Here is a 5,315-nt window from a genome sequence, read left to right as displayed (position 1 = left end):
ATTGCTACTAGATAATACTTAAACTGTCACATTTTGAGTGCTAGAATTAGTTTGCCCTACATATCTCTAAACCATTTGATCTATGGTATTCAAATAAACTAAGTGTGAGAATGAGATTACTTATAAATAGCTGAATGCTGTCTATGCATGTTACACAAAGCAAGAAAATATAGTCTCCATTAATAAAACAGCGTGGCTTTTCCCTGGCTGGAAGTGCAGAGGCCACAAGATGCCTGGAGTTACTGTAAAAGACGTGAACCACAGGAGTTCATCAGAGCCCTGGCAGCCTTCCTCACAAAGTCTGGGAAGGGGTGGACACTGTCAAGCTGGCCTACAATGAGAACCAGTTCTACGAAGGAGCCGTTTCCACAGCTCTGCACCTGTACCTCCGAGATGGCGCTGGGGTCAGCTCCGCGACCACGATCTATGGGGGACAGCAGAGAAACAGGGTCATGCCTAGCCATTTCAGCAGAGGCTCCAAGATTGTGGCCTGCACTGTCCCCCAAGCCCTAGAGGGGCTGAAAATGGCAGAAAAGGACCGAGATGGGGGTGGCAAACTGATATCTGAGGGACAGAGATCTGGACAGAATCGCCAGACAGGTTGCAAATGCCAACAAGAAGCATTAGAACGAATGCTGGGTTAATAAATTGCCTCATCTGTAAAATAAATAGACGATAGATAGATAGATAGATAGATAGATAGATAGATAAAACAAAATAAAATAAAATAGCTTGATAAAGGCAAAAATTATTGTATTTTTCAGGTTGGCAAATACTATCTAAATAATGGAATGATGAATATACAAGCAGGATAAATCTGTAATCCTATTCACTCTGCCTCATATGTATTCAAACAAATGTTTTAAATAAACACCTGTCCAACATGTGGTTACTTTGCGAGAGCCATGATATTTCCCTAAAGTTCTTTAGCAAATTTCTTTTAATACAAACTCTGCCTTGTGGCTTTGCATAATAATCAAAGCAAACAAAAATATTATTCTTTAGGCATATGCCAAGTGATGAGAAACAGCCTCCTCTACTCCCAAGCTAGGATAAAAATACTCCCCTTTTTGCAGGTGTAAACTAGCATTGCCAACTTTAAATGAAGCTCATTTGAAGGTTGGGATATATATAAACCATTAGTATAATAGAGCAATTAACACTACTCCCAGGGTAGATGAATACATCGCTGATACAAGACTTTGTAAATGCTGTTACTAAGTACAGAGTGATATGATATATATTATATAAACATATATCAATCTATATGAGTGTATGAATGACTGGAAACACACACACATATACATAAATGCCATATCTGCCGTTTGGCAGAGTTCTGCTAATTCTCATATGATGATACACAGGTAAGTGGAAAAACAAACATCTGCCATAGTTTATTTCTTTTGTGAGTGGTTAAAGTAGCCCACCTTTTGAAAATGAATTTATACTTGGGCCTTACATGTCTGGCCCAATCACAATGTAAGCCGCCTTTTTTTGCTCAATGTTATGAGAAAATGGTAAAGGCAAATTGATACGGTGGAGTATGGCACCAACGGTTCTTACAGGGTGATGGTGTTGATGGAAGAGCAGAAAGCATGTCTAGCAGAAGGCATGGCTATGAGAAGGCATATGAATGAGACAACCGATTCCAGTTCCCAAGTCTTGCTTTCGGATTCTGCCTCTATTTACAGAGGAAGCGTCTGGCAGTGGAAAAAATATACCTAGTTTTTCTAATATAAAAATCCAGAGGGAATGTTCTGCTTAACAGACAGCCTATTACAGTAGAAAAATAAGAACCAGCATCTCTGCTTGCTACAATGGGCCTCTCTATGTAACAGACTACGACAAAAGTAAAAAGGAGATTAGAAGGCTGAGGGTTTGAACAGGCTTCTGGAGATCAGTGTAGGGATATGAGGTAGCTTTCTCCAAATGAAAGAAAAAAAACACTTTAAAAAATAGCAAAAATAGTTAAAGGATCTCTCCTCATAGAGATGATTAATAGAGAGAAAAGAAGCAATAATAGTTTGAGAATTGAATTCACTGGATGGAGTTCACGAATACTGCAAAGATATCTTCCAAATGCACAATACCCAGGAAAGATCAACCTGAGTGAAGCAACAGACTCCCTGGTGACTAGTTGGGGACTGAAAGCCATTATAATGTGCACATTAAAATAAAAGAGAGTTTGTTTTTACCTCATGCTAGTAAAATTGTTCGTTCTCTTTACATATCTGTAGGAATCATATGAAGAGCAAAAATCATCTTGTAACCCAAAAGAACTAGTCCTTTTTAAAAAAGATTTATTTATTTATTGTAGAGAGAGTGGGGGGAGAGGCAGAGGGAGAGACTTTCAAGCAGAATGCCCACTGAGTGCAGAGCCTGTCACAGCGCTCTATCCCATGACCCTGAGACTGAGATCATGACTTGAGCCGAAACCAAGAGTTGGACATTCAACTGACTGAGCCACCAGGCGCCCTGAACTAGTCCTTTTTAAAACTATCCCTATTTACAAAATGTTTGTATTGCTGATTTTTTTTTTTTTTTTTGACATGGAGACTTTGTTGTGTTTTCTTAGTGTATCATGGTCACTGTTGACAACAAATGTGTTGTGCCTATTCAGAATCTTTAGAAAAGGAAAAGTTTCTGTTGGATGTATGTCCTTAGCTGTTGTGCTGCAGCATAGGGAAAAATAGTTTGATTATACTGGTAAAATGAAACTGAGCTAAATCTCTGTTTCTATTGGCAAAAGGAAGGGAGATCAGAACTCTAATGAAAAGGGTCAAAGAATGGAAATGTGCTCAAGAGGAGGCTTCAGACTTGGCTCCTAAGAGGACTAAGGGGAAAGCTGACAATGAACGAGATCCTACTTTTGTCACCATCTGTTACCGTTATTTCCCTATTCTCAATTTGACGTGTTTTTCTTTTCTTGTCTGTGCCCATAGAGAGATTCTGCTGTTTTCCTATCTACTGTTCTCTCTTCTGTTTAGTATTATCATCTGATTTTCCTTTAGGGAACCTCTATTCTCAGGCTCTGTAGCTTAGATGGGATTGAACTCAAAGCCAGTTCCGGGGGTAAACACAAGAACTATCTTTGGTCAATCACAGTCCCCAGGATTAGTTTAGGAAGAGGTCAATCAACCAAAAACACAGATGTTGGTTCCAAGACTCACCTGGAACCAGTGGGTATCAGGCCTTGTCTTTCTGCTGAGGTCCTTAATTTATTGTATAAGTCAGGAGTTTTGAAAACTATATGGGAGGGGGCTTTTCAGAAGAAAGCCAATGAAGAAGAATCAGAGCCAAGATATATATTAAAACCCCACAAATTCCTGGTGATACTGTTTGAGAATCTTAATCCAGCTATTCTGGAAATTAATCCTAAATATTTCAGTACTGGGAGCCATTTACTTCTGTTTTGTTTAAGATAGACTGAGTTGTATTTCTGTTACTTGCAATCCAAGAATTATGTTAACATACCATAGAACTGATACAAATAAAGTAAGGTTAAAATATAGAAATTTGTCCCTAGATAAGCAAAAAACCAAATCCAAATAAAAATATCACAGGAACTGGATGGTAACAAAAAGCAAGGAGATTCAGGAGGGAAATCAACACTTGGATAGAGGGAAGGCATTGGGAGAATTTCTTAATTTTGCAGTTTTTAGTCTGAGGGTTTCCAGTCTTACCATATAGTATAGCTAACTCTCTGATAGGAAGCCCACAGTCTTTCTGGTGTCAGGCAATCACAACTGTTGGAAAATGAGGGGAAAAAAAATCCCAGAAAAAAAATGTAGTAATAGATAGGTGGCCCAAAATTCTGTGTAGAATGTACACTCACATTTCTGGCTGGCTCTCGAACCAAACATTTTGGGGTAGACTTCAAGCAACCTGGGGCAAGAGCAAAAGCACTGAACTGAGATTTGAGCTGCCATCCAAGATAGAGTTTGCAATTTGATTCCAACCAAGTTAATTGACTGCTAAAAGAACTACAAAAATCAACACTCTTCAGGGGAATATAATAGAATACAGAATTTTCACAACATAATATTCACCATGTCTAGGGGACAATACAAAATTTGAACTTCAATGGAAATTAATGTCAAAATACAAGATTTTTGAATTCATAGAGATTTTAAAGCATCTGTTATAGCTATGTTCATGACGTAGAGAAAAATTTACTTGTAATGATTAGAGAAATTAGAAAAATTAGCAGATAAACATAAAGTGTAAAAGATAACTCAAAGAAATTGCTATGAGGGAGTAAGAGTAGGATTCCATAAAATAAATGAAGGATATGAGCAAAATAGGGGTAGAAGATTCAACATCTCTTAAGTAGACTGGGAAACCTATCTACTTACTCCAGTAACATTTAATTATGATCAGTGTTTTCAGGTGATTAGTTTATATTTAGCAAATTCTTCATTTAATACATAGTGAGCCCAGCAATCATTGAATACAGTAGTCTGTAAACAAATTCTAAGTTCTTTATTACCTAGGGTAAACTTTACAAAGAAATAAAAGAATAAAGTCACTTAAGACAGAACTTGTCATATTAATTTTGGTTGTTTTTATATTTTAAGTTGATTTAAATCCATTTTGGTGCAAAGTAGAAGATAAATAAGTACATATTTTAAAGTACCATTAGAGAAACTAATTTTAAAAGTCCAAAATATGACAGGACATAAATGGTAATGGAATTTCACTCTCCTACAGCGTAGAAAGCACTTTTGCAACATTCCAGAAAAAAATAAATTTTAACAGTTCCATGGGAAAGGCAAAGTGCCATGGTTATAAAGCACATAGGCATTAGACTCAAACAGATATAGATTTAAGCTCCAGATCTATTATTTATTAGCTATATGAACTCAGGCAAATTTCTTAGCTTTTTGAACTTCAGATAGCTCATTCCAAAATGAAAAATTTGACATTACCAGTTTCTTTTTTCCTGCTCTGATGCTTATTATTTTCTCAGGTTACTTTTAGCTACATTAACTGATACTAGTGGCTATGTTTTATTATTGTCTCTCATGATAGAGTATGGATGATTATTTGGAATTATTTGGAAATATCTGGAATTATTTGGAAATACCTTATTGGCCAGCGATTTAAACAAATATTATCATTTTAAAAAGAGGTCAGTTTGAAGATAAACTAAGGACACATATTTTCTTTATCCCAGAATACATAACAAGCCACTTTCCTTGGGATGTTGTCAATAAACTGTTGTATTCTTTATGAAGAGGAATTCAATGTATTTTTGCATTAGTAAGGAGTATGACAATAGTGAATTCAGTTCCAACACAAGTATTTTCAAATGT

At 36.5% G+C, this 5,315-nt stretch overlaps 1 pseudogene; it reads left to right on the top strand.

Annotated features, from left to right (window-relative positions):
- Window positions 1–229: 229 nt before the first annotated feature.
- Window positions 230–627, top strand: LOC113255479 (40S ribosomal protein S19-like; annotated as a pseudogene).
- Window positions 628–5,315: the final 4,688 nt, after the last annotated feature.

This window comes from Ursus arctos, unplaced genomic scaffold (assembly GCF_023065955.2).
Source record: "Ursus arctos isolate Adak ecotype North America unplaced genomic scaffold, UrsArc2.0 scaffold_11, whole genome shotgun sequence".
Classification (NCBI taxonomy): domain Eukaryota; kingdom Metazoa; phylum Chordata; class Mammalia; order Carnivora; family Ursidae; genus Ursus; species Ursus arctos.
Note: the sequence above shows the minus strand (reverse complement) of the source record. Positions and strands in the feature narration are given on the sequence as shown.